General features: G+C 37.5%; 1 protein-coding gene and 1 long non-coding RNA gene across 6 annotated transcripts in view; one reads left to right on the forward strand and one right to left on the reverse strand.

The window, feature by feature from the left end:
- Nucleotides 1-1374: 1374 nt before the first annotated feature.
- The window catches only part of LOC138357568 (semaphorin-2A-like), a 23314-nt gene continuing 7823 nt past the window's right edge, over nucleotides 1375-16865 (forward strand). Inside the window, exons 1-6 of one of the 4 annotated variants that reach the window (XM_069314477.1) lie at nucleotides 1375-1473; nucleotides 2353-2405; nucleotides 9784-10073; nucleotides 11660-11789; nucleotides 15630-15726; nucleotides 16142-16271. The gene's annotated coding sequence lies outside the window, so the exon portion shown is untranslated. Of the gene's footprint in view, nucleotides 1474-2352; nucleotides 2406-9783; nucleotides 10165-10334; nucleotides 10355-11659; nucleotides 11790-15629; nucleotides 15727-16141; nucleotides 16272-16865 lie in introns of those variants that run through there. The other 3 variants (XM_069314476.1, XM_069314478.1, XM_069314479.1) reach the window with 3 other exon arrangements.
- Nucleotides 6950-9769, reverse strand: LOC123764479 (uncharacterized). 2 transcript variants are annotated; one of them, XR_006773574.2, is made up of 3 exons: nucleotides 9331-9402; nucleotides 8622-8743; nucleotides 6950-7309 (listed from the first exon to the last, which is right to left on the reverse strand). It is a non-coding gene; the product is annotated as an uncharacterized lncRNA (long non-coding RNA). The 2 variants fall into 2 exon arrangements; XR_006773573.2 differs by having other exon boundaries at nucleotides 8622-9769.

The following is a 16865-nucleotide window of genomic DNA, read 5'->3' on the forward strand; positions in this document are numbered from 1 at the left end:
TATGTATTAATCTTGAAAGTTATTAATGACATTAAATTGGCAGGTAAGGTAAGTGGGGATGTGTGATAGGATAGTCACTCACAGAGTGAAGTCAATAGTGCTACCATGGCGATTGTCAAAAAATCACAGCATACAACAATGAGGAAAATGACTGCAAATGCCTTTACCAATTTCACTGAATAAATTTCAATAGCCATGGCAGTGGCTTAGTCAATGAAACCACTGCCATCAAGAATAGAGAGAGAGAGATAAATGAGGAGAATAAAGGGGGAAATTTTAATAATATAGTAAAGAAAGCATAGAAACGGTCAAAATATTATACAAACAATTGGTTCACTAGAAACTAGCTCAAATCCCTTCTTGCTTCCCGCTGTTAGAGCTGACAGTAACCCCGAGGTACTGATACTGGTCAACCCATTCAAGAAGTTCCCCATTGATTTGCAGGTCTTCATTTTCTTTCTTGTGATGGGAGTATACTTTTCTTTAGTTTGAGGGAAGAATAGAGCCCGAATTCAGTACATTTTCTTTAAAGAAACTGAATGAACTACTTCGTCTTTACAAGTGTGGAGCTGTACTGTATGAAGACATTGTATGTATGTACTACTTGTACTCCTTCAAGAAAATCGATAGTAACGTTGATATTCATTAAGATGAATACAACACTGCAAGACAGGGCAGATCACATTGAAACTTTTAAACTACTGAACAATTTAGAGGATTTAGATCGAGTCTATTGCTTCAAAAGGTCAGATATAACAAAATGAACAACGGTTTCAAGCCTCAATGTAGGACTGAGAACAGGAAATGCGTTTTCACCCACAGGGTTATTAACCCCATGGAACCGCCTACCCGCCAAAACTGTTAGTTAAAGTACAGCTGGGAAAGATCAAGTCAAATAGGGGGACCTTCGACAATCCGCCGGAATTCTGTCCCTGTAGAGGCTACTAGTGCTAGTGGCTCTCATGTAAACTCAGGCATGTTATTGTGACTTGCTGAAACTAAGATTGTCTGCCGGATAATTTCGTAATAAAAACCAAACGCATATATCTACACAAAATCCGCTCCTCATAAAAATTCCTGAAACTGTCTGCATACACATTATATAACATGAACGTACATAATTGTTGCGATAAAGATTAAGCCACCCAAAAGGTGGCACGGGCATGAATAGCCCGTATTTGCAACCATTATATATATATATATATATATATATATATATATATATATATATATATATATATATATATATATATATATATATGGACGGCGTAATATCGATTTGAGCTACTCTGGTGGTCAGAAGCTTAACTGTGGTGTTATAGTTCAAGAGTTTGGCGTTATGGTGAAGGAAGAGAGAGTCGAGTGTCCGGTTGCATAAAATTAAACAAAAGGGTCATTTGACGCCGAGGAGCCGAGAGGGAAGGATCGTTGACGGCCATCAATAACAACTACCAAGGAGTACATCGATTAATTGTGAGTACAAGAAATCGATGTGACAGCCATTATTGATTAGTAAATTGAAATAGAAGTCTTGTTCCCGCGTGAACTATATATTTGATATTTTATGTATTGAGGCCAAAATTGCCATAGGTGTTGTTCAACTGGCAGTTATAGTTGCCACATGGTCATTTGGGGTCAGTGTAGTGGCCTTTAAATACCCTTGTCTAAGGGCAGCCTTAAACCCCACACTAAATGATAAACATTTTGATTTATTTAAATAAGTGGGAAATGTATATAAAACGATAAATTTGGGCAGCAGATTTAGTGTATTGGGGGGGGGGCAGACCAGTGTGTAGGTCACTTATACACTAATGTATAATTAGTTAAGAGGAAGTTAGTATATTGAGCATGATTCAGATTAAGAGAGGGCTCGTATGATAAATTTACCTACGGGCCACCATCTCCAGTGACTTGTCAAAATGTCCCCCCCTCTCCCTTTTCCCCTAATTTGTGAGGATTTTTTGTATCTGGATTATAAACTAAAATAATAATTAGGCATTTACAGCTTAAGTGGTTTTGGAGTTCCACGAATTTGTAATCTTATGGGTGAAAAACCATCTTTTCTGTCCTACGTTGTAGTTTAATGTGTACACCTGTATGTTGTACAGTGCGGTACATCATAGCCTAGTGAGTCGAAGGCAAATAGGCTACTGTTATTAATCTATTACACTCTTTTATCAGTATAGGCTGTTTTCTACTATTGATAGTCAGTAATTAATCTCCATTACAATTTCACCCTTTCCAGTGATTGGGTCCAATCTTTCGAACACAATTTTATTTTGCTACTCGATTGTAATTGAAATAAACTTTTTGTATTAAACGCCAATGAAAAAATGTTTTTTTTACTTTCAGGTGCGTGGCAAGTGCTGGAGCTGACGACTGAAGCTTACAGCTCAAGCTGTAAGGTAAAGAGATAAGTAAACAATTGTTCATGGGAAGAGAACTAGGCAGACAGGAGTAGACAACTTCAGACTCATGTTAGCAGGCTGAGAGCTTTCCCTTCCCAGTAGCTCATAGTAAGCCTTACTTTACTAGTTGTACACTGGAATACGACTCGTCAATCGGTTTATACCGATATCCCCAATTAATGCTGGGTGATCAGAGGCAAACATTACAGGATTGGCGGGCAGACAATCCTCATCTAGGGCTCATAAAAAATAGGTGGGGAAGACTTAGTGAGTTAGGAAGGGTGGTGGAGCTAATTGTAAAGGGCGGGTTACATCGTATATTGAGATATCAGAACCATCTTAAGATTAGGATGAAGCAAATGTAGACTGGCATATGCATTATGTATTATTAATGCATATGCCAAGGGGAGTGCGCTCCCCCCAAAGGCATAAACGTCTAGGTTGAGGTATAATCCACAAACCTATCATCTATTACCCCAAGTTCATGTGAACTTTTTTTTAGTTCACATGAAAGTGGAGTGATGTTGATTGGTTAGTGGATTAGGAAGAGGGAAAGCGGAGGGGCCTTTCCTAGGGGTTTGTGCCTTTGGAACTATTTGCATTCATTTTATTTTGAGATGAGTGGGAAAGATTAAGTGACGTAAGAGATGGGTTGAAGTAGACTTAATATAGAGAATGGGTAAAACATATTTCGAGCGAGAGATAGGAGAATCGTCTTAGATTAGGATGATGCAAATGTAGACTGGCATATGCATTATGTATTATTAATGCATATGCCAAGGGGAGTGCGCTCCCCCCAAAGGCATAAACGTCTAGGTTGAGGTATAATCCACAAACCTATCATCTATTACCCCAAGTTCATGTGAACTTTTTTTTAGTTCACATGAAAGTGGAGTGATGTTGATTGGTTAGTGGATTAGGAAGAGGGAAAGCGGAGGGGCCTTTCCTAGGGGTTTGTGCCTTTGGAACTATTTGCATTCATTTTATTTTGAGATGAGTGGGAAAGATTAAGTGACGTAAGAGATGGGTTGAAGTAGACTTAATATAGAGAATGGGTAAAACATATTTCGAGCGAGAGATAGGAGAATCGTCTTAGATTAGGATGATGCAAATGTAGACTGGCATATGCATTATGTATTATTAATGCATATGCCAAGGGGAGTGCGCTCCCCCCAAAGGCATAAACGTCTAGGTTGAGGTATAATCCACAAACCTATCATCTATTACCCCAAGTTCATGTGAACTTTTTTTTAGTTCACATGAAAGTGGAGTGATGTTGATTGGTTAGTGGATTAGGAAGAGGGAAAGCGGAGGGGCCTTTCCTAGGGGTTTGTGCCTTTGGAACTATTTGCATTTGATTTGTAGATATATTTTGGCCGAAATGACACACTAAAGTAGGATTTTTTTAGTGACGTAAATGAACAAATAGAGGAGCTCGATGTGATGAAAGCCATAGGGCCAGACATAATCAAACGTTTCATCCTAAAAGTGGAAGATGCAGGCTTTCTGAGGAGCCCTTGCTATAGATTTCAGCTCGTCATTGGAAAGGAGCTAATGAAGTGCCTATATAGAAGAAAGGATGACGAGAGCCACAGAAGAACCGTCGGGTATCATTAGCAAGTAATCTCTAAGATATTAAGGATGTTGAAAGAAGGTTCGTCGAATGCATGTTCTGTTTTCAAGCACCAACGGAAAAGCCTGCGAGACCAATTTCGAGTTATATGACATAATGAGAAGAATCAAACAGGAGAGGAGGTTGCGCAGAATATATTTTCGTGGATTGCCAGAAAGCTTTTGACATTCCCTCACAAGCAACTTCTATACAGATTCGAGAAGCAAGCTGGTGTATTATGAAGAGACCTTAAGTGGTTGAAGGAGTACCTTTCAGAAAGACTGCAAAAAGTCATAGCTATGAGAATGGAGAGAGGTAATAAGTTGTCACCCAAGGATCGGTATAAGAACTCATCCTGTTGCTAATGTACGTAAAGGATATAAAGAGGAAGTAAACTCATTTTTTATCAATGTTTGTTGATACTAAAGTAATGAGAAATAAAGATTACAATACATTGTAAGATGAAGTAGACAAAGTCCAGAAATAGTTTGAGAAATGGCTACTAGATTTTAACCCTGACTAATGCAAATTATGAGGACAGGACTTTGAGCAAAAAAGGCTTAAATACAGTAGAAAATGAAGGGAATGCAACTTCCCACTTGCGAAAAAAAGGAGACTTAGGAGTGGATATAACTCAAGATGCTACACCAGAGAGGCTTATCATGCGACTAATGAAGGAAGCCTATGCCATACTGATAACGTCAGGTTATCCTTCAGGAACTTGGACAAAAATCTCTTCCAAGAGCACTATAGAGTATTCCCAGACCCATTCTTGAGTACACTGCCACAGTATAGATAATAAGTATCACTTATCCAGAGAAAACAGGCCACGAAAAATGTTAAAAAACATGTAACGGGGATCGTTCCTGAGCTAAGGAAACTGTACCTCACTATACTGCAGGAAAGAAGGAATATGACAGCGAGGTACATTATACTGAGGGGTTCGATAAAGTAGATATAGAAGCAATGTTTAGAACAAGGAACAGGAGATAATTTAAAAGCCAGACGTCAGAAAGACCTAGTTTCAGTCCAAGAGTTGTAAATGAGCGGAACGGTCTAGATGACGTTATCAACGTCAATGCTAAACACAGTTTTAAAATTAAATGAAATTGCGAGTCAGTGCAATGAACTACTAATGCTCGACCCTGCAAGCACAACTGGACTTGCGTAGTCTATAAGGTCCTGGACAGTGATCCCAACACTGGTGTTCAGCCAACATGAGATATATGGAGCGATGATAAAAATGAAAGGGACATTACGGGGCTGAGAGCGAACAGGCAAGAGGCTACCCCAGATCATCCAACCCCTCATAGCCTATGTGTCAACAAGAGATGCATGGAATAGGCGTGGTAAAAGTAGAGAGATGGGCAAATAGTCCTAAAGAGCCATGATGAGAACGAGGGGTAAGATTCTAGTCGCAGAGAAAGAGATTGGATAAGTAGGAATCCGTCACGGGAAAGCTAGAAGACAAACGCTTCTTGAAGCAACACATTACGAAATCAACAAGAGTAAGGGAAGATGACCCACCAGCAGTATTAGACCTAGTGTTTACCCAAGATGTGGCAGATATGAAAAAAATAGAGTACGAGATACTTCCTTGCAGCTAGCGACCTGTGCCATATCATGGAGCTAAAAGTTTGATCAAGAAACGTTACATACATGGGGCTTACATGAAGTCTTGAACTAAAAGGTAGAAAGAAGAAATGAAATGTTTTCTCAGAAATGTGTAGATGTTCATCACACTGAAGAGGAAGACAGAAGCACAGTAAACCTCGGACTCGTTAAGTGATCCAAGGAAGATCAGAAGTCCATAAAAACCGAGAACTATGAATAGAGGGGATCTTAGAGACCTAGAAATGAATATACTATGATGGAAGAAAATGGCACTGAAGTGAAAGCCATATTCAGAGCCACGTGGGACATCGTTTAAGAGACGTAAACGAGCGCTCTTTCAAGGCACATGAGTTAGAGGAACCTGACCTGACACACTTTGAAGAGGACAGATCACAAGATATAAAGTTCCATCCAGAACCTTAAGACTAGAGTAAAGAAAGAATTCGAACGTCAGAATGGTTATTAGGCAACTTAAGTTTGGACCTCGTAAATTATATATTTTAACTAGTTAAATGAGAAATAATACCTTTGAGAGGGCGGACTCTAAGCTGGCAGTTTAGTGCAAAGGATAAATAGGCCCATATGTTGGCTTCAGTAAGATTGTCCATCGCGTTAAAAATAAGTTAGGCAGTGCTAGAATCCTGGTTTGTAACCACATATAGCGATGTCGTTTGCTTGTTCCGTTTAATCAGAGTAGGTGTTCGTCGTATTTGTGTAACAGCCGCAGTTCCTGATGATTTTGATCTTATGAACACTAAATCATCATGTAGATTTGCAATCTGCGTTAAATTGTCTAAATCAGCCTCGTCTAGTTGTAAAAATCTCATTAAATCTGACAAAAATCGTTCAGATTGCTAGCTTTGTAAAAGTTTGAATACCGTGTGTCAGTAACTGCAGATTGTCTTCTTTACATATGGAATAATGCGCAAGTTGGTATCATTGCATTATTAGTTTGATCATAATAAATGCGAAAGTTTGTTGGTAACTTATGATTGCGTGTTCGGTTTATCGCCATTGAAAACAATCGTGTTATAAATCAGTCGAGTTCGTAAATGTTGTAATAATTGGCGTAGCTCGTTCAGTTTTAAAATATTAAAATGCTTGAATGTCAAAAAAAAAAGTTGGTTTTACACAATTGTAGCAGTTTGATAAATTTGATTTACCTTACGCATCAGTGATGATAACTAAGCTTTCACTATAGTGCAATTAAATTGTCCATAGCATGAAAACAGTTATCAGCCTAAAGTTTCGTATGGGTTCAATGTCGTAATTTTCAATTTCAAAACATTTGGCTTATAAGGTTAGACAAGATTCGTTTGGAAATATAATGTTTTATTATATAATATCTAGTAATAACAATTGCCTTGGAACAAAATGTGTATAGTTGCGTCACGATCTTCCTTTATCGTTCAGAAGTCTGTTGAAGTAGTGACAAAGGCGGAAGTTGCAGTCTAAGTTGACGTAGGAAGTCAGTTATCCGATGCCATGATGGTTGTGTTGCCATTGACACAGATGTGTCGCGTGCACTCCAGAAGTCTGCTCAGATCTTAAGCTTGCCGCCAAAGTTGTAGTTATTGGCCGTGTTGCTGCACGTTGCGTTAATTGCATAGAAGTTCAGTTTCATTGCCGTTGTCAGTGATGTCCATTATAGTCCAGTTGTGTTGTACGTCGCCACCTGCAAAGAAAGACGAATATTAGTTGAAACCTTTGATTCAAAACGGTGTTGTACCTTAAATAATTTGAGTAGTGAAAAACATGTAGTTAAATGTTTGAACTAATTCGTTTGCTTAGTGCAAAATAAGTCTTAAATGATCGTGATTAAGTTAATACAGACAAGCATATTGTGCCTAATATGGTTTCTGTTGACGGGTTGAAGTTAAGCTTAACATGACATTAATTTGAGAATGATGTAACGTTGATAATCTAAAAATCAATATTGTATTATGCATTACTGAAAATTACGGTCAAAGTTTGGTATCTACTTTCTTTAATTGTCTTAAGTCTCTGAATGTATCTTTAAACAAAAACCTAGCAATATTGTTTATCAAATGAACCTAACGATTTTTATATATTTATACCGATTCTATTAAAATTGCTGAAGTAGCACTGTTAAGGCTGTATTCAATATAGTACATTAACTCTCCCACCACCTGAAGTTAGTTATGATTATTACTGTAACTAATAACCTACCCTTTGTCCTAGAAATTATTCATGGTAACTTGTGTATTATATAAACAAGAAAGATTTTAATTTCTACTAGAAAACTATTTCCTGGTATAACGATTACTTTAATTCCATATTAGTCAATATTACATCGTATTTACGTTATCTAATGTAATTGAACCTTACCTATATAGTACCGATATCTACTCTTCATAGTTATTTGCTAGTTCTCAGTAAATCTGGTCCGCGAGCCGATTCTCTCAGTATTCATTGGAAGGGTTCAGTTATCTAGATTATGCTACCTCCCCCCCCCCCTCTTAGGCCTATTTAATTATGGAAATTGGCAAATATTATTTCTCTATTTCATGTGGTTTTAACCGCGCCTCCTATGCCAGTTTGATTAATTAAATCTATATTTCTGCTGCCTTGATTTCCTGCTTTTAACTTTGTATATGTTTACGTTAAGACATCTGGATAGAATTTTGAACTTTTTCCCTCGACTATAAGAGCTGAAAATTGCTTAAATATTCCTAAGCCAAATATATCCCGCATTTGCTGTATTACCCCTCTAGGTTTTTAAACTAATACTGAACCTTATTCGGCTTGTCAAGAGATAAAAATGAACAAGTAAAATTGGTATTATGTTCATTACGTTAATATGTATATAACTATCTAGTATAGAGTGAATCATATATAATCTATCTATATACAAATGTGCTGAAGACAAGGTCTCTATGCTTGGCTAAACTAATGCAAGTGGCAGCGCACCACAGACGTCTATACTCCATTAACTATCTAAGACAAGTGTGAGAACAACTACTTACCAACCCTTTGGGAGCCTTAAGAAGTGGTGTGGTGCTTGAACAGCGGCCAGGAGTAGTCTGGCTGTTTGGGGTCAGGCGCGCCAGCTTGTTGGGTTGGAGGGTACAGGGTTAACGACCCAATCCTGGGGGGGGGGGGGGGGGGGGGAGGTTGTTATACCCGGAAGCCTCGTTTTGGATTTGGCCTATGACTCGTGTATATACTGTAAGGATTATTATAACTGTTTTCTAGTACTCGTAAAGACTTTTAAAAGTGGCCATCTTCATTAGTTTAATGAATATATTAATAGTTGAGTATTGTAAGCTGAACAATTACATCTGCGGTAAGGCAGTTATGCATATACTTTAAGTTGCTAACTATGCTCCTCACTGCAATTAAGTGCAGGGTGGTGGTTGACTATATTAATATAGTTATATGCATGCGCCACCTAAGCAAATCTTGGACATTTAGTCAGGATTTCTGGTAGTACATAATTTTGAATGATATTCACATTTGTTACTGCTACCTATATATTTATTTCCGGCTTGGTGCCTTCTTTTAATGGTTATTTCGACAAACCTAGGATTCAAATGAATATAGCATGAGTATTTCCTATAGTTGCTCCATGCATTTGAAATATAATCATCTAAAGGAATTTCAATATTTGTTTACATTGATTAGAGAGACGCAAAATATGCGAATTAATAGGTATTGTATTATAATAGAGTTTACATTTGGTCAGGTTGACCGGCTCGCGTCCGAGGCGTGTTAATGGCCGGCCTCTTCTGAGTGGCTAACAAGGGGTCACTCCACCACTAACAATCCTCAACCAGCAGGAAAAGATTAAAAGAAAACGGGAAGTTGTCTGAGAAAACGCGAGCCATATTAAAGACATTGCAGTGCTTAATTAACAAATAACCGTGACTTTTATGTCTAATATTTGTTTGTTAAATAAAAAAAGTGACAAGAATCATAATTTTGTTGTTACAACATTGTATATTTCATTAATATTGAATAATGGGCGTTCCTTTAATATAGTTAAACGGCAACTGACAGGTTTTGTAAAAGATCTTAATTGGACCGCTGTGATTTTATTTGACATTATCTTTGTATTTATCCGTACATTTTTTATTTAAATAAAATGATATAGAAAGTAGCAAAGCCCCTCTACTGTTTATCTTTCAGTTTGACGTCTTGAAGTCAGTGAAGAACGACCTGCCATATCCGGATTTGAGCACGGGTGCCAGTTCACCCTTTAGCACACGACACTGAATTTGTCGTGTACTGTAGCTTTGTGTATTAAATGTTAAAAGTCAATTGGGAGAAATTTTGTTACATATGCGCAAGTATTTTTGTAGCGAGGGGGGGAAAGGATTAGGGAAATAGGATGAGAATGTGTTCACGTTAGATGTGGCACCACAGCCTCTGTCCCCTCCCCCGGGTCTCGTCGTCTGCCGTCCACACGCCGCCAGAAGGTAAACACCGTCTCTGTCTCTCTCCCATTCTGTCTATTTCACTGCTGCACAGATGAACTGAATGTTTGCTTGTGTTTATAGTGACATAGAGGTAAGACAGGCGTTTCTAAGGGGGAAATAGACCTAATTTTAGGCGAGTTTGAAGACCTAAGGGGGAGGGGTAAAGTTTGTTTAATAGTTAACAAACTTATGTTTACACCATTTGTTTTATTCCAGGGACATTTCTTCCACGTCAAACCCTTTAAAGGCCATTGATAATGGTGAAGGGGATCCTCTATGGGGTATGGTCGAAACGTACAGGAAATGGTTTAACGAAACATCGTTTTGCAATTGTCAGACTCGTCTATTGTAGTATATATTTCATATATATGTCATATATACTATATATATATATTAATATATATAGTATACAAGTTAGGCTGGGTTGAGTTAAATTAATTTGGGGCGAGTTAGGTTAGAATATTCCGTCTTGTGTACGATGCGGCTCGGATCCTCCTCAAATAAATCGTCACGTTGTGTACACAAGTCAATTCGCCAACGGATTGTCATATGTTCCAAATTTTGGAAATTGAAATTGATTTTCAATTTTATTGAACCCAGTGCAGTCATAATACATACAGGGTTACCAAACAGAAAACGAAAATCATTGAAGCGTCTTGTTTTTTTTCCGAAACGACCAAATCCATCATCAGGGCGGTGTTCGGATGTAAGTCATATTTTTTGGAAGATGATTTGCTACTGGATGTTAAAACCTACTTAACATCCACTGGCAAATGTCTTGCGTATACTAAGTAAACTTAACTGGGAAACAAATGCATCCTAACCTAATAATACAGTATATGGGTTTAACACTTTGGAAAACTAGCATTGTCAAAACTGTATACAGGGTTTTCATAAAGAGGGGCCGTTTGTTATTGTATCAATTCATATAATTATCAAGGGAAATGTATAATTTACGTTTTTTTTTTTTTAACGATTTGACATTATCCCCCATACGTTGTCGTGGACCCCTCCCCCTAAATAAACAATGGAACACCCTTAATCATGGTGTTGCTTGATGTATTTCGACATATGTTGTACGTACTGTATTTGCACATGAAGAGAGAGAGGTACTAAAGCATCGCATTTAATACCACAGCGGACTGTCTATATCCCTAAAGCAGGGGCTTGGAAGGTATTTTTAAGTTTTAATAGACTGGTTCTTGGCTGAATTATTTAATGTGCAGTGTCTTCCGGCCCCCAGTTGTACAACTAGTGATTGCTAAAACCTCAGCCACTGACAAACCGTGCAAAGTTGCTTCATTCACACCAGTATTTTGATATGTACATTATTAGTACAGTGTGTTTTCAGAGGTGTCAGTTGACAAGATTTTAATTTGATCCCCATGTACAATACACCACCTTGTATAGTACTCATTTTGTACAGCATAGATATCGACCAAACTGCAAATGACCTAAACTGTTGTCCTATTTTTTATATATACAGTACTGTATCTGTAAATAGTTTTAATCATTGAAATTCATTTATTCATTATTCGTTTCTATTTTATTTTGATAGGTGACAATAAATATTATCACATTCACAGGTAATTAAGAATGGCCGGAGTATACAGAACTCTGTGCGCTGTGCAGCGAGACAGCTGTGTGGCTCTACTGAGATTGCCGTCAGTTTTACCGTGTTCTACCAGAGCCAATTTTTGTACAAGAATCGTAAAGGTAAAGTATTGGCGTAAAATTTTTTAATTTATTATATAGTACTGCGGTTAACGGGTAATGAGTACTGTATAGTGTACACTCAAAATTGTATACTGTATTTTTTATGGATAAGTAACATATATGGGCAAACAAATGAGAAATATTAATGGAATACCTTGTTTTGTTTAGAATCGGCTACTCGGAACAAAATTTCAAAGCAGCACAGTTGATACTTTGAATACCCTATTAATATCCCCTTTGTTATGTCCAGTAATCCACTATCATGTCACCCCTAACTCTTTGCCTTTCCAATGAATGCAGTTTAAGCTTTGTTAATCTTTCTTCATATGAAAGATTTCTAATTTGGGGAATTAACTTTGTCATCCTACGCAGGACACGTTCAACTGAATTTATATCCATTCTATAGTACGGTGACCAAAACTGAACTGCATAATCCAAATGGGGCCTAACCAGAGCAAGATATAGGTGAAGAACCACACCAGGTGTCATGTTACTAACGCTTCGATTAATAAATCCCAGTGTCCTATTTGCTTTATTGCGAACATTCATGCATTGATCCTTTTGTTTTAAAATGATACTAATCATAACTCCCAGATCCCTTTCGCAATCAAATTCAACACCCTCTAGCTCGTATCTTGTAAGTCTATCATCATTACCTCACCTCAGCACTTTACATTTATCAGCATTAAACTGCATTTGCCAATCTTTTTGACCATTTCAAAGGGTCTTCAAAACCCTATTTAGATCAACTTGTAGTGATAGCGAGTCTTGTGTGTTAATTTCCCTACTGATTTTTGTATCATCGGCAAATTTGCATATGTTGCTTCTCAAACCTGAATCTAAATCATTTATATATATTATAAACAACAGAGGTCCCAAGACAGAGCCTTGAGGCACTCCACTTACAACATATTCCCACTCTGACTTAACCTCATTTATACTGTTTCCTTTGGTATAGCTATGCCCTAATCCAACTTAATATAGCACCCCAATACCATGAGCTTTTATCTTTTTAATGAGGCTTTCATGTGGCACTGTATCAAAAGCTTTGCTAACGTCAAGCTACACAACATCACAAATCTTACTACTATCAACTGTCTCAACTATGCTGGAATAAAAAGATAGCAAATTTGTAAAACCTGGTTGTGACTCGTTTATTAATGTATGTTTTTCAAAATGAAGACGAATGGTATTTGCAATTATCGATTCAAGTAACTTTCCCACAATAGACGTTAGTCTAATTGGTAGATAGTTTGATGCAAGTGATCTATCACCTTTCTTAAAAATTGGTACCACATTTGCAACCTTCTACGACTCTGGCACTCTGCGTGACTGTAATGATGTATTAAATATAGTATACAATGGCTCCGTGGCAAAGACTAGGGATTTGTTTGGTTTGAGTTTTACTATTTGTTTAATAATATTATCCCTGGTAACTGTTAGACTAGTCAACCTGTTCTTGTCCCCACCCACATAGACTTGCATGGCTGAAGGCATAGTTAAGTTCTTCTTTAGTAAGTACAAAATATTTATTAACAATACTACTCGTCTCTACGTCATTATTCGTTATCTGACTTGTCTCGGTTTTTAATGGACCTATCCTTTCCCTAACCTTTGTTCGATATAACTGAAAAAACCCTTTAGGAATTGCCATTGCTTGGCCTGCTATACGAACTTCATAGTTTCTTTTTGCTCTCTTTATCTCTCTTTTTTTTTAACATTTCTAACCAGTTGTGGGAATTCTTGCTCTAAACTGACTTCCCCATTCTTAATCCTTTTGTACCAAGCTCTCTTTCTACCTATAAGGTTTTTCAGATCGTATGTTATCCATTTTGGTTCATTTGTATTTGATCTTTTCAATTTGTAAGGTATACTACTTTTCTGTGCTTTGCTTAGACTATTTGTAAATAAGCTATATTTTGAATCCAAATCGAAATCCCCCTTTACATCACACATCGCTGAGTTCATGTCTTGCTCCAAGACTTTCCAATCTATTTGACTCAAACAATTTCTTAGGATATTAAAATTAGCGTTTCATAAATCTGGAACTTTTAACAGAATTTTTCTGCTTTTCTATTCCATTGTATGCTAAATCTGATTTCTTTGTGATCACTGTTCCCTAGTACACTCCCAATTTCGATGTCATTAATCGGTGTTTCCCTGTTAGTTAACACAAAATCTAAAATATTATTTTCCCGCGTTGGTTCCTTAATGTGTTGCGTAAGAAAGCAATTGTCAATTAATTCTATAAAATCTTCTGCTTCGTTAATCCAGTTTATTCCACTAAAATTCAAGTCACCCATGACACAAATAATTTTAGACCTAGATTCTCTAGATATTTCATCCCATAGATGCTTTGCTTCCATTCTGTCTAAATTTGGTGGCCTATATATAACTACCTATTATAAGATTATTTGCTTAATTCTATCCAAATAGTTTGTGTGGGGCTCAGTTTTGATTCCCTCTTTGAGACTACATTTCAAATTGTCCCTAACATATATGGCTACTCCCCCTCCTTGTCTAATATATCTGTGTGAAATAGTTTAAATTCATTTGTCTGATAATCAGCTAATAGTTCTCTATTTTCTACATTCATCCCCGTTTCGGTAAGTCCAATAATATCAATTTTTTCTGTACATTCAGGAGCATTTAATTTGTTTCTTAGACTTCTACTGTTAGGGTATATTACACTAAGTGTATTGTTATTTTGAGGCCAATCTCTCTCTCCCCCAAACACATACTTTTATTACCGCCTTCCTCCATATTAATTTAATTCCCATACCACTATGTACTAACAGTTGAAACGCCTCCAAGTTTGCAACAGCAACAACCCCATCACGCGCCTTCATTTCATTTCTTCCATAGAAGTGTTCGCAGTTATCTATGAAAGACATTGCATTTGATTTGCAATATCTTTCCAGCCGGCAATTACCAAATGCCCTCGACAACCATTCATTTTCAGCTCCCTTACTTGGAAAAATGCCACATATGATTGGGATTTCTCCCTTGCTCCTAATTCTATGGCTGTTTTATACCTCTGAACCAGTTCCTCACTCGTAACTCGACCAACATGATTTCCGCCTGCGCTAATACAAATAAAAGGAATGTTCCCATTTCAGCCATAATATCATTCATGTTGTTTATAATATCACCAATTCCTGCTCCCGGATAGCAAGCCCTTAACCTGTTCCCCCTATCTCTAGCACAAAACATGTGTAAATACCTCACCTGGTATTTACACAGGGATTGTGGTTGTGGGAATCTCCCACAACCAAAGTTTGCTTAGGTGCCTAGTTTACGTTCTGAGCACTTTGAGGGGCCTGCACTTCGTTGATTTCTCTTTCAAGTGAACTGCAGGCTCTCGCAGCACTCGTGTTCCAACATGACAAAGGATTTTGAAGTTCTTAGGGCATCTGTAGGCGGCCTTGTCAAGGTCTTCTTAAGACCTCTGTCCTTTACGACTTTCCACAACAAGGTCTTTTTAATATTGTTCTCCTCTGTTTCTTCTTGATGTTTCAGCTGTCGTACCTCCTGTAGGGAATCCATCTCTGCTCTCAGAGCTCCAACTAGGTTCATCAGTTCCTTGACCACACCTCCCATTATTGCAATGATAATATTTGTAAAATTGCAGCTCTAGCTAACACACCCTCTCACTGTGACTGTCTGTGCCTCACTGTCTTCAGAATTGTGGTTTGGTTGTCAAATACAATCACTGCAATTGAATTGAAGTGTGTTTTATTATACTTTATGGGTACCTGGACTATACAGTATCTAATAATCTTGCTCTATTGTGTTATACATAATGGATCTTTATAATAGAAATGTACCATTTTGTAACAGAAACCACTACATGGATGGGAGGATGCACAAAGGTTGGTTTGATACGAAAGTTTGGCACCAAAGAAAAGGAGACAGCGATTTCCAACACCGAGACAGAGTACGTGACCTGTTTTCATATTTAGTATAAAGTAGTAATATATAAAATTTATGCATTGGTATGGATATAAGGAAGTGATTAGTAAATATAACAGTCTTAAGACAGGTTGCCAGCCGGTGGTCCGAGAGAATTTTATTTGTATTTTCTTTAACTGTTAAATATAATGGCATGAAATAGTTTAACTTTAATAACTATTAATATTGTTTAGTGGAGCAAAAGGATTTGTCTTAGTGGTCAGCAGCATTTAAAATTATGAATTTGGCGATCCGTAAACTCGTAAAGGTTGGCGACCGCTGGTCTAAGAGTATTATACCTCGACACAATTTCCATCCAGGAAAATCGGTTACGCATGTATGTAAAAGTTATATTGCTGTCCAGTTGCAGCATGGCTTTTAAATGACTTCATTTTCACCAGAGTTGATATTGGACCTGGCACTTGGAAGGAAATTTACCACGGGATCCTTTCAACTCAAATCAGGATGGTGAAAACATTCTCACTCTCCACATCTCTGATGGGTCTCATGGTCCAGCCAGTCCTCATGCAGGTTAGTGGTCTTGTGTTACACCAAGTTAAATACAAGTTATATCAACCTGGATACAAGAATTAAGACTTGACATAATGTAACACATAAATATAGTAGTAAGGTGTTAAATGTTAGAAAAATAGAATAATTTGATTGGCTTAACTAGATTACAGTAGGTAAGTGGGGAAAAGATGACAGACAATGGTTAAACATACTGTGTACTAGGATCCTCTAAAGTCCAGATCTTATAATTATGAACTGTAGTGAAATCGAGATTCAGAAACATTGGCCTATTCTGAAATGGCATTCAGGAGCTTGGTGCTACAATGACTGTATCATAAAGACATTCACGAACTTAGCATGCTTCTGAATATGAAGCTCTCATAGAGGTGAGGGAAGTTTGAGGAGCCAAAAGCAAGTAAAATCACCGGGAAAGTATGAGTAAAGGGAAACTGTGTACGGTATCTTGTTTAGAGAAGACAAGAGATAGAGACAAGTGGAAGTGGTAGTTTGTCCATTGTCAGGTACTGAAGTGCACCACAAGTAGATGGTAAGCTCTTCACTTGCATGTGCAACTACATTTGTTTTGATGAGGTAAATATCACGAAAAAGTGG

Source organism: Procambarus clarkii, chromosome 79, assembly GCF_040958095.1.
Source record: "Procambarus clarkii isolate CNS0578487 chromosome 79, FALCON_Pclarkii_2.0, whole genome shotgun sequence".
NCBI lineage: Eukaryota > Metazoa > Arthropoda > Malacostraca > Decapoda > Cambaridae > Procambarus > Procambarus clarkii.